The following is a 12,484-nucleotide window of genomic DNA, read 5'->3' as shown; positions in this document are numbered from 1 at the left end:
ATACTAAATAGAATATGGAGAGTACTTGTAAGTAACCATTCCCTTCACTAGATATGCTCATTATTGTTTTCAAGCCCTATTTAAGTTTAACCTGATTATAAAAAGTACATGGAATTAACATTAAAAATTATTGTAGTTTCATTATGCAGTCCATAACGCCGAGTTCTACAAGAAAGTATTTCCTTTTCGTTCATTCATTCAAAAAAAAAGTATGCATTAACAAATTTAAAGTTCAAATATAAATCCAATTACTTTTTTCATCGCTTCAACATATTGCTCAACTAATTTACCAACTCTCTCACTTGGATCAATAGTTAGCTTATGTGCCTCTACACCTGGGGCATCTAGGAAAATACATCCATAACCTTCACCTATATGTAAAAATATTCCATTATGACAAACCATACAACCCATCTGTGAAGGATAAGGAAAAAGTATATAACTAAATTGAAGGCTTTGCAAGAAAAGTCAACGAACAATGAACAAAGTTGCCTAAATTCTTTAGAAATTCACTATTTTTTTTTCTTATAGATCTTTCCATGTGAAGAGTGTATCTGACACCTAGAGTTGGATAATAAGTGATTAGAATGTTTTGTTATAAAAAATATGTTTGAAATTGTAAACTAAATAGTATTTCTCACTATCTATGAAAAAAACAATCCATGCATACAAATGTTTGTAGACTCATGCTTTCTCCAAACACAGAAAGTAATTAAGTTTATAAAGGTCACCTCAGGCATATTTGTTAGCAAATAATACCACCAGACCTCCATGGGGATATTTGTGTTTTTAGCATCATTTCCAAACACACCCATCCCTTTGATTTTAGAAAATTTACCTGCAACCATTATGAAGTAAAATAATAAGTGGTGTCACTAGATGGTGTACAAAGCAGAGTTTTGGAAACAATTGTAGAACCATATTACATTATACGGGTCAATGGTTCAATTCTATGTTATCCTTGAAGACTTTAATTTGTATTTTCTAAAAAACTATACACCTCTGCACACAAACTTTCAAAAAAAACCTATGAATATTTAAAAATTAGATGTTAATAGCTTCATGAAGATTCATATTAGAGATTGGAAGAATATTTTTTCTTCTATAACCAAAATGGAAAAAAAAATGAGAATGACAAATAACGACAAGAAAATATATTATATCTAGATAGCATGAATGTAGAACTAACATACTTCTCAATTTAAGTATTTAGTAGCTCTAATTGTATTCATCGTCCATGGAGTCTTGGATAGACAGTGATCGAGTGCACTATTAAAGCACTCCTAAATTTTAAGTCACTAGTTTAATTCCCCACACTATTTGGGTGTTATTCTTGGACATGACTATGATATAGCCTCACCAATTCTAAACTCACAAAAAAATAATCTTCATCAAAATATAATTTTCACCTGTTCCAAGGAATGTAGAAGGAAACATGGCATGTGTAACAAAGATGGACTGGTCTAAGATTCCAATGATAAAATTACATCAAAAGAAAATAGATAAAAGAAAAATAGATGCCATTTCACATGCATGATGATGATGTTACATATAAAATGAAGGAAATGTAGTCTATAAACTGCACATCATCCACGTCATCACTAATATTCAATAGAAAGACAAGAAAATTTTAGATTAGCAAAGCAACCATAAGAGGTTGTGTTCAAATCGTCCTTTTTCTCTATATGGACAAGTATAAAGATAAACAAAAAAGCCTCTGAAAGAATAAATTTAGTATAATATCCCTTGTAATATGTGATATTTTTGTTAAAGGAGATGAATAACTAATTTAAAAACTCAATTCAGTCCTTCAAGGATAGCCAAGATCCTAGAAGTCTACGAAACCCTTAGGTATGACAAGAAATAAAAATTAATTGAGGCCAAGTAAGAGCCAAATGTTGCTTCTAAGACAACTTTTAGTCACAGGTCCACAATTTTTATGGATATTATTTTTCCGGACTATAATATTTGTCTTCATGGATATCCTATATGCAACATACTTTAGTGGCTGCTTTTAATTCTCCATCAAAACCCCCCTTTTCCTTGTTGTGGAATTTTGTTGGTATTGGTACACTAGTGTTTTGAGGAGGTTATAACTTCACAAGTCCACATGCAAGATTAAGAGAGGAAGGTCCAATCTAATAGACTAATGATTTATCTTCCTTCCCTCCTCTCTATCTTTAAGGAGGATATTGTTCATAGGGAAAACCCTATGTTGAGATGGGTATTCATTAACCTTCTCACTTCTTTTCACTATTTGACTCATGAAAATTGGAGAAGTGATTATGAGCTTGAAAGGAAGCCTAAAGCAAAGGATTTGTACCGAAAAGATAGGTTGTCAAGTGATGCATTTCATTCTCAAGGGAGAATGGAACCTAATGCAGATATAATGACATTACCCCCAAGAGGCATTAACAGGGATACTAAAGGCAATATATCAAATACTTTGGATGGTAAGTTGAAAAACAGAGCAACAAATGATCTCAAGGTTTTTTCTCCACACCTCTTTCAAAATAATGACTGTATAAGGAAAGATAGAATCTGTTATGAAGAAGCAGAGAAAGGCTCACTAATTGATGATAAGGATTGTTCAAATTCTCACTTTGAATCACATTATCACCCAAATTGTCTAATGGGGGAATTGGATAGGTCAAGAAAACACAAGTTAAAAGGCATTAAGAGGTGCATTCATAGAGAATGAGGAGAGAATTGTCAATATTTATTAGTTTTAGTTGCTTTGAACTCTAGTAGTCGTGGTGGGATTAGTAACAAATATTTCACAGGTTCACAAAAGACTAGACTTCAAGCAGGAAGTGGGAAATCAACAGTCATTGATATTCCCAAAAAGGGTTGTGGGATTCCTTGGAATTGGTCCAGAATACATGATAGAGGAAAAAATATATTGGATTTGCAGGTAGGAGCCTCTCATGTGGGCTTTCAGATTCGGCCACACGAAAAATTGAAGGGTTTGCATCACAAAGCTATTACAGTTCTCAAAGGGTGTTTTCTGTTGCATTAGAAACATCTGATCATTCTATTTCTTCTTTAGATTTTGATTCTGAGTCGCTTCCCCTACTAATGGAGCCAGGTGGGTCTCAGGAAAGTGCAGATACAGATACACAAGGAAGAATGCTTTTAGGTGAGCTAGATCTCTATGCTGACCATAAAATTCGTCTCAGACAAAATATTGACATGGTTTCTGAAACAAGATTGATCGGCCATTATGGACATGGACAAGATATTATGGGCAGTGGTTGTTTGAGATCTCAAGATAGGTGTAGGAGCTTGTCTCAGAAGTATGTTCCAAAGACATTTGGAGAATTGGTTGGAAAAATTTAGCTCTCGAGCTCTCATGAATGCTATAGTGAGGGGAAATATTGCTCCAGTTTATGTGTTCCATGGTCCTCAAGGAACAGGTAAAACATCATGTGCTAGAATATTTTCAGCAGCCATGAACTGCCATTCTCTGGATCTGTCACGACCTTGTGGACTCTGTTGTTCATGTTTAGCTCAAAGTCTTGGTAAGAATTTAGATGTAAAATAAATTGGTGGCATTGGCTCCCAGGCATTTGAGAGTTTTCAGATAGCCCTTGAAAATGTGGTTACTTATTCCCCATCCTCTCGTTATGGAGTCTTTATAGTCAACAACTGTGATACTTTGTCAAGTGATGACTGGAATAAATTCTCAAAAGTACTTGATGAAATACCTTGGAATATAGTCTTTATTATCACCACTTAGAATATAAAATGCCTACCCCATACTATTCTATCCAAGTGCCAGAAATTTTTATTTCCCAAATTAAAAGAAATTGATATTGTGAAAAAATTGCAGGAAATTGCATTACAGGAAGGTCTAGAAATAGATAATGATGCATTAAATCTCATTGCATCAAGGTCAAATGGATCTATGTGTGATGTTGAAATGACACTTGATCAATTGAGTCTTTTGGGGTGAAGAATATCTCTTTCTTTGGTCTAGGAACTAGTAAGTATGTTTTACAATCTTCCAAGTATATGATTTTATTTTCTTTTAATGAAGACTTAGTAAAGGAGCTATAAATTATTATGATGTCCTTTTTGAAATCCACCCTGCTAGATAAAAACAAATTTTATCTTACAAAGCTGCAATGGAAAACTAAAGTGGAATTTTTTTTTGCTTGTCATTTCTTCATCGTTCATTTCTACTAAATGAAAAATTTAAGGTTTAGCATAATGGTTTATATAAAAAATGTTTTGACATTCATTTTTGAGAATTAAATACAGATGTCCTTCTTAAGACTAAAATTAACTTGAAAAAGGAAGAATCATTTTACATATTATCCACCTTTAAAATTTGCATCTCCAATCCATGCAAATATTTATTAAGTTTTTGGATCATTGAAAGTTGACATTGCCTTTCCTAGAAAGTCAGAATTCATGGTGAATATGGTGGTTTCAAATTGATGTCAATGTTTGTCCAAGATAAAGGAATGTTTTATTTTCAGATTTGGAATGTATGTGATATGTATCCAAAGTTTGTTCCAAAGTTAGGTTGTTGTCTGCCATTAGATCTTTAGCACCTTCATTGCTAGTGGCAGTTTAAATCCAACAATTGTTTTTTTTTTCAAAAGGTAAATTCATTGAGGAATCTAAAGATACCATTTAGTTCTTGTTACATTATCCATTTATTTTTACTTTGTATGGGTAAACCGTTCATGATTGTGACCCTTTGTTTTTAGGCCATCTCCTATTACTTAATTTGTTGGACACATAAACTAAAATGTATACATGAATAACTAATACAAATATATAGACTTCATTGACATGCTACTATATGCTTCTCACTAATTTTAATGTAAATATTGGGCTACCTAATTATCTAGATTTCTACCTCCTTCTCTCTAAGTTTTCTCAAAGCATACAGTTTCAACCTTTGAGCTAACCTATATTAAGTTTTCGGCTACATTTGACTTTTCTTTCAAGTTGGATATCCACACACCAACACTCACTTGTATTTGTGCTAGATATTTACAAACCCACTCTCATATTGTATTCCAACTTCCTTTTGAGCTTAACTCTCTTAGGTTCACCTGTGTTAGGTATCCATAAACCCACACATGTTTTATTTGAGCATACTTGGTTGTATTCAAGCTCTGTTAAGTATATGGAGTGGGAACTTCTCACTCTTACTTCAGTTGTAGTTGATCTTACTTGAGGTGAGTACTCTTATCTCCTCTCTATTACAAGATATTTATGAATGAGTCTTATCTCCTCTCTATTATAGGATGTTTCTTTGAACACCTCTTCAAATGAACAGTTTAGTACCTCTCTCCCACCAAATGCACAACATGGGATAGATATACCTTCTTTCCCTCCTCCATTACATGAGAAAGTCAATAACAAATGTTTTTAACAAATAATATGTCTCCCTTAACACCATTCAGATGGAAAATTGTGTACTATAACATTTGTCCTTACCAAACATCCTATATGAAACACACTTTAATGGCTTTTTCCAAATCTTCACCAGGGAAGCCCATTGCAAGATTGTGGAACCATATTAGTATTGGTACTATGGTTTTTAGGGTAGGTTCTATAATCAAATGGTTTGCATTGGTAGGTCCAATCCAATACTCTCTTTCTGCCCTCTTATCCATCTTCAAGGAAGATGTTGTGCATAACACCATCCCTATGTTGAACATGCATATTCACTAACATTATTTTCAGCTACAGTCAACCAAGTTGGATATTCACACACAACTCTCACGTGTAATAAAATTTGATATTCATAAACCCACTCTCATCTTAAATTTGAGCTTACTATTTTTTCTCTCTGTTAACACCCAGGTTGTTCCCTATGACTCCCAAGGGAATACGGCCGGGGTAACCACTAACCAATCTTTGGGTTACAGTTCCTAGCCTAACTGCAACCAGAGAGGGCTCTCTCTTTGTGATTTGTCTCTGTTATGATGGTGTTTTAGGCTAGCTATGATGCTTAGGTTTTGTTTATGTTTTGGTTGAGGGATCTCTTTCAGGTCTTATGATGTAATGCTTTGATGGTGACTTTCCATTGGGCAATGGAGTCTAGATGCTGTGAGATGATCTTAAATGTTGAGTACTGTTCTAACTGCAAGGCCTGTTGTGTATTTAACAGACAAGTTTAGACTTAAGTGATGATATATGTCAACCAGCAGAAATCTGTTAAGAATTTTCTGTTATGTTGGTGAAATGAAAATGAACGCAGAGCACAGGAGCAAAGTATGAATTCCTGTGTCAGTGGCCAATATGAAAGATGTATTCTGAAAGTGCAGCAGCTTAAGAATCACACTTTATATAGATTACACCTGAAGAAAACATTTATAAACAACACAGACTGAACTCAGGGTGCTCAGTGAGCAAATCCTGGGAGTTATTCTTTTTCTCTGTTGCTTAATATTGGAAATCAGATAGCGTATATGGATTTATAACAAAACAAACTAAACATGGAGAAAGTTACAGAGACTTATTGCATGGTAAGATACGCAGGGATCCAGCAGTCATGAACAGGCACAGAACATCTTCAACACATCAAGCATCCACGAAATTCCATTGCTTCCTTTATTAACTTTCAGAAAACAATTACAGCATAAGAGACTCTTCAGGAGAAATTCACAACAACCCTTGCAATCTTGTGCCAAGGGGACTTTATAGAAATGTGTATACAAAATATCTCAGGCATTGAGTCATCTGAGAGAGAGAAAATATCTTCAGTAGTGTTCAGAAAGTAGGCAAGAAGTTATTACAATGTTAAATGCAGTGTAAATGCCCTTTATGTCTGTCAGAGGATTGTCTTGACTTTTAAGAGCCACTAAGTCGGTTGCGTTACTCTGCATTAATTCTGGAGATACGCATTTACTTTTGGCTGCGCAGTGCATTCTCGGGTTTGCCAGCTGTGGTTCCCTTTTCTGCTTTGTTGGCCGCTACATCCGCTGAGTTGGCTCAGCTTTGATTTTATGATGCCTGCTGACTTTGTTGACTGTTCTTTTCATCAAAATTTGTAGAAAAAACAGAAGTTGGTGAATGACTTACTGTTTACAAAATTCTCTGGATTGCATCTGTCCACCATTCCTGTGTAGGGAGCTGGTGCCTGAGGATGGCCTCCATTGTCTCTTCAGCTTCTATGTATTTGAAAAAAGTTGGGGCTACATCAAACAAGTGATTAATTTCATTCATTATAAAAAGTAGATTTTCTATCTTACTATAGAAAATCTGTCCTGTAATAGGCCCTGTGTCTTCTGAAGTGCTGGCCTTCTCATTGACCTGTGCTGAGGCAAAAACATTTACTCTTTTAGCATACTGTTCATGGGTGAATAATTTCCCTCCGTTGTTCAGTAAGCTAGGGAGTCCTCTACTCTGCAACACCTGAAACTTCTCCATGAACTTATTTACCTCTGTCTGCATATCCTGGGTTCTCCTATCCAATGTCTGCACTAGACTTCTAAGAGTAAGAACCCTCTTGATCATTTGAATAGTCTCAGTTCTATTTGTGATTCCAATGGTGGCTAACTGAGAACTTGTTTTGTGGTTAAGCACATTGATCATTCTTGTAGCAACTTCAGGCATATTTCCTAATAAGGCCCTTGATGTTCGGATTTCCTTCTGTGCCTTTGGGATGAGCTCTAGTTGCTCATGGATTGTCTCGATATATGGCCATTGGTTGTTGATGGATTTACCAATATTGGACCATATCATTGCTCTGATCTCAGATATGATTTTATCTAGCTTGAGCTCATTCTCAAGCTCCTTGATCCTGTCTTTAAGAGCTTTGATTTCCTTGGCCTTTTCTCCCACTTCTCTCTTTGTCTTATCATGCCTTTCATTTACCTTGGCCAGCCTTTCCTTAGTTTCATTCAGCTCTGTCATCTGGGCTTCCAAAATTTGTATTTCATTCTTTAACTTCTGCATATCTAGGCTCTGATCTGTGCTGATGGGTGCTGCTGAAGTAGATGTGGCTGTTTGTTCAGCCTGCTGAGGTGGAGGCACAGTAGTAGGAACAGTCTCCTCAAGATTGATGACTTGAGGAGAGGGCTGAGATGTCTGCCCTTCTTGTGCTTGTTTTAATGATGCTTGTAGAGGTGCTTGTGTAGCTTCATATTGCCCCAATTTTTCTTGTGCCTTCACAAGTTCTTTGTAAATGGAAACTAGTAGGGCAGTAGAATCCTGCTCATACCTTTGCTTTGCTACCTCATCAGTCTGTGGATGGATAGTGGCTGGAATTTTGATCTTCTTTCTTAGTGCAGCCATGTCAGCATCTCTAAGTTTCAGGATCTCTTGTATCCCTTTGATGTCATTGGGATTGTGCCCAATTTCTACAATGATTTCCTCCAGGGCTCTTATCCTGTTGTCTTTGGCCTGAGAAGAGGCCCTCTCCAGTTCTAGCTGGGAAGCTGTGGCATTCAGACTGCTGGTTAGTTTGTAATTATCCAAAGTCTTGTCGGCCAATGAAGCATACACCATTTCGCCAGTTTGCTTATGCAACTCAATTTTGTCCATAGGGTGTATATCTTTGGCAAGGACCTCTAGGTTGGTCCTAAGATAGTCAGCAGTGGATTGTGGCCGGAGTGCTGTAGGCATAAAGTGACTCATTTTCAATTTGCCTTCACTTACATCAAAAGCAGACATAAGTCTCTGCTGATTGGAAGGAGCCATGTTTAGCAGGTGATTGTACAATTGTACCTTGATAGGATCACTTCTCCTCTTAATGTCTATAAACTGCTGCTTGATGCTTACTTGTCCTTCTTTATGCTGGCTGGAGGAGCTGACCTCCCCTCCCATGGTCCTGTCTTGTTCCTGCTGGAAGGAACTTGCTGAAGTTTCTCTGCTGGGTGGGCCCATGCCCAATGCCTCTCTTATTGCTATATCATCCTCTGGAAAATCATTGAGTCTCTGCCTTTTCTCTCCTTGGTCTATCGAGGATGTCAGGGGAGTCTCTCTGTCCCTTTTTCTAAAGACAAATGTATCCTCCTTTTGAGGAGTTTGGAGGACCGAGGCATCAAATGTAGTGTCTTGTCTTGTAGGCACCGTTCTTTCAGTGGTCTGAGGAGTCTCCACTGTTTTCTTTTGCTGGGCAGACTGCTCCTGCCCTTGTTCTTCTTGATGTTGTTGATCTTGCTGTTCTGATTCTTCTTGCTGCCCTTGCTGCAGCCCTTCTGCTTGCTGCTGTTGGTTTTGTTGCTGTTCCTGCTGTTCCTGCTCCATCTCTTTGCCTTTTTCTGCGATGTTTTCACCAGTTCTTGTAGCTTGATGTTGGGCAGTTGAGGAGGACGCTGCTGCTCCAGTTTGTGTGCTTGGCAGTGAGGTGACCTGTGAATAAAACTCAAGGTCAGCCATCTTCTTGAGGTTTCTTAGAGCTCTTTGATTAAGCTCTTCTTGGGTCACATCTTCTTCTAAAGTTCCTCTTCTCCACTTGCTTTGGTTGGCATATTTTTCTAAGTTAGGAAGGCTATAATGACCATAAGCAGATAATTTGTATTTGAGCCTCCTCATTGTAATGAAGTTGTTGGGGTCATAGGGTTTCCATATGAAGCTGTATTTGAGACCCAGGCACCCAAGTATTCTATCTGCCTCTCTCCACCCTTCATCCCTCTCATTGAGAAGTAAATGGCCAAGTTGATTTCTGATTTTTAACTGTGCCTTCTTACCTTTTCCTGAAAAGTGGAGCATATCCACATAACCAAACTGCCTGAAGTATTCCAAGGCAAGTAGCCTCATAGGCACAAATCTAGGTAGTTTAAATGGGGGCAACTCACACCCATATAGTCTGATAACGGTGTGGTGTTGGTAGAAATACCAATCCCCAATACTGTATGCTTTTGATAAATGCAGGAGTCTTTGCATTTCGTCTGTCAATCTGGGAGGAGGTGAACCCAACAGTAGAGTCAAGGCTGGATGGATGAAAAGATCAATAAACTCGCAGTAGGTGTATGGAGAGCAGCTTACTATGTGAAAAACGGATGTCCAATACACTACTCATCTCAGATTGCCCTGTGCATCTACTCTCTTCTTTGGGAAGGAGAACTTATCATGCTGGAAGTATAGGAGCAGATGATATAGGTACGAGGTGTATCTAAATACCCTTTCTCTTGATAAATTCATCAATTGATCATGCATCTTATCTGATATGTATGTGGCATAATCATAGTGGATTGGCTTCTTTCCTGGGGAAAACATAAGCATCATTTGTATAACTGTTTCATCCACATGTTCTATTGAATCATATCCCAGGATGGGACTGATCATGTCAACCATGTCTAGGCCCAATTGGTTGAGGTAAACACAGTTGATAGGAGGAATTTGTAGAGTGTCAGCCTTGATGAACAGCTGGTTGATCTTAGTAATTTGGGCCTCTGTGGTTCTGGCTCCCTGTACTATTAAATCAGCTAATGACAGAGGGACCAACTTTTGATCTGTCTGGAACTGCAACATCTCCCTGATGGCTTTAGGGGTAATGAGGAACAGAATTGAGCCTGAAGAGTCCAGCACTGCCCTCTGGGATGCATCATAGTGGTCAGCAACTAAGTGTACAAGCTCAGGGAATTGATTAACCTGAGGAAGCTTGAATATTGGGAGGAATGAATCCCAAATACCCAGGATGTCTGTCCCCCTCTCATGTTTGATCTTTATTTCATTTAGGATTTGCAAATGAAACCTGCTTCTGCTCAACATCTCCTCTGATATCTTGTAGTCCAAGTCTGCTAATGCTCTGGTGTCCAATGTTCTATTAGGGACATTCAGGGGAGCCACATTGAGGGCTATAGGAGCTATAGGGGGGTCCATGGCTCTTCTTTAGGATTTCTGCTTGCTCAAGGACTGTGTTACTATGCAGAGTAACACCAACAAGGTTTCTTTGCAGAGAATGTTGGTTTTGTAAGTGAAAGGTGGAAGTAAGGCTGCAGCAGTTGAAATACTGCCTCTGTGTGATTAGGTGAGTGGCGGAAATGTTCAGAGGATACGCTTTTGTGGTGTATTTATCTCCTGCCGGTGACGGGTTCACGATTGCGCGAACCAGTGACAGTTTTTCTTTCGAATTACCGACAATTGGTTCGACAGAAGCTTAGTGATGGCTCTGGTTCAGTTTAAATGTCAATTTGGTGGCATTTAACGATGAATTTGGAGTCTTAAGGTCTGTTACTCATTGACATGCGAAATGCAGCGAAAATGGAGTTTCAGAGCTCAAATGAGGAATACCTGTAAATTTGGACCGGTCAGAGCTTGTTGGCGCTGAAGAAATGGACGTTCTGGTGGTCAGGAAACACTTTTCCGCGGCCGGTGCAGGTTTAGACGTAGTTTTGCATGCAGAATAAAACGACGACGAACGCACAAAAATGGCAAAAAAAACACGAATTTTTGGCTAAAATAGACCTTTTGGTGCTTTTGGCGCGAATCCGTGCTGACGTCAGCATGACGTCATTGGTGGGGTCAAGGTCGGATGACGTCATCGGGTGACGTGGCGGGGTCTGGTTGGTCCACAGGGGCAGTGAGATGGCAGGACAGGTGGACCAATGGCAGGGCAAGGGAATGACGAGACAGCGTACCTGGGTGACGGAGCGCTGACATGTTGCTGACGCGGCGAGGACGTAAGCGAGCGGGATGAGGAAACCGGAAACCAGCAGTGGTTTCGTATCGCACCGCTTCCGGTACGGGGGCGGTATTTGCAGTTGTACCTCCGACGCATTGTGGTGAGGGCGTGTGGCAACGGAGTGACGTACTCAAAATACGGACGTCGGGAGATAAGTTTCGGGCAACGGATGAGCTCCGACGTCATGGTGACCGTTAGATCTGCAGAGGTTAATCGGACGGTGGTCGGATGACTGACGTGACAGGGGGATAGTACACATAACTGTCGGACGTCGGAAGGACTCCGACGCATTGAGGGCCGTCAGATCTGGAGGGCCTGATCTAACGGTCATCGGGGAGGTGACATGGGCAGTGTATACGGAATCGGGCGGAGGCATATAAACATGTTTTGAACGAATTTCCAATGTATTTCAAAAAACAATTTGCACGCGCTAACCTTCGCTTGGGAGCAGAAAGTGGGTTTTTCATAATTTTTGCTCTTTGAAGCGGGTGAAGGTGGGAATTTAGGCTTTTTAGGAGTTTTTTATGTGCAAAGGGGGCGAAATAGAGGAATCAGCTCATGAAGGGGAAGGGGTAGTTGGCATAGGTTCATCAACATGACCTGGTGTCATTTGATCCCTGACTCGAGACTTTATTGGCTATAATGCCAAGGGGGTGGGTATTTATAAGATTTTGGGATTTATACACCTTGGTGTTAGTAATATTAGGGAAAAAGGCGATATAAGGGATTTATATAGTAGGGTTAGTGTTAGTATGGAGGAGGGGGTAAGTGGAGGGAGAAACCATTAAGTTTATATGAAACAAACTTGGTTTTAAGAGTAGATCAAAATGAAAAGATCTTTAGACAAGAAATGTGGCTTCTTAAAGATTAAGAACCACCATGAAACCT

General features: G+C 38.8%; 1 pseudogene; it reads left to right on the top strand.

Annotated features, from left to right (window-relative positions):
• The first annotated feature begins 2,389 nt into the window (after positions 1–2,389).
• LOC149191491 (protein STICHEL-like 3 pseudogene) lies at positions 2,390–11,828 on the top strand (annotated as a pseudogene).
• Positions 11,829–12,484: the final 656 nt, after the last annotated feature.

Source organism: Pinus tabuliformis, chromosome 2_2, assembly GCF_031772625.1.
Source record: "Pinus tabuliformis cultivar Carrire ecotype Pingquan chromosome 2_2, CPIR1, whole genome shotgun sequence".
NCBI lineage: Eukaryota > Viridiplantae > Streptophyta > Pinopsida > Pinales > Pinaceae > Pinus > Pinus tabuliformis.
This window is presented reverse-complemented; position numbering and strand designations above follow the sequence as displayed.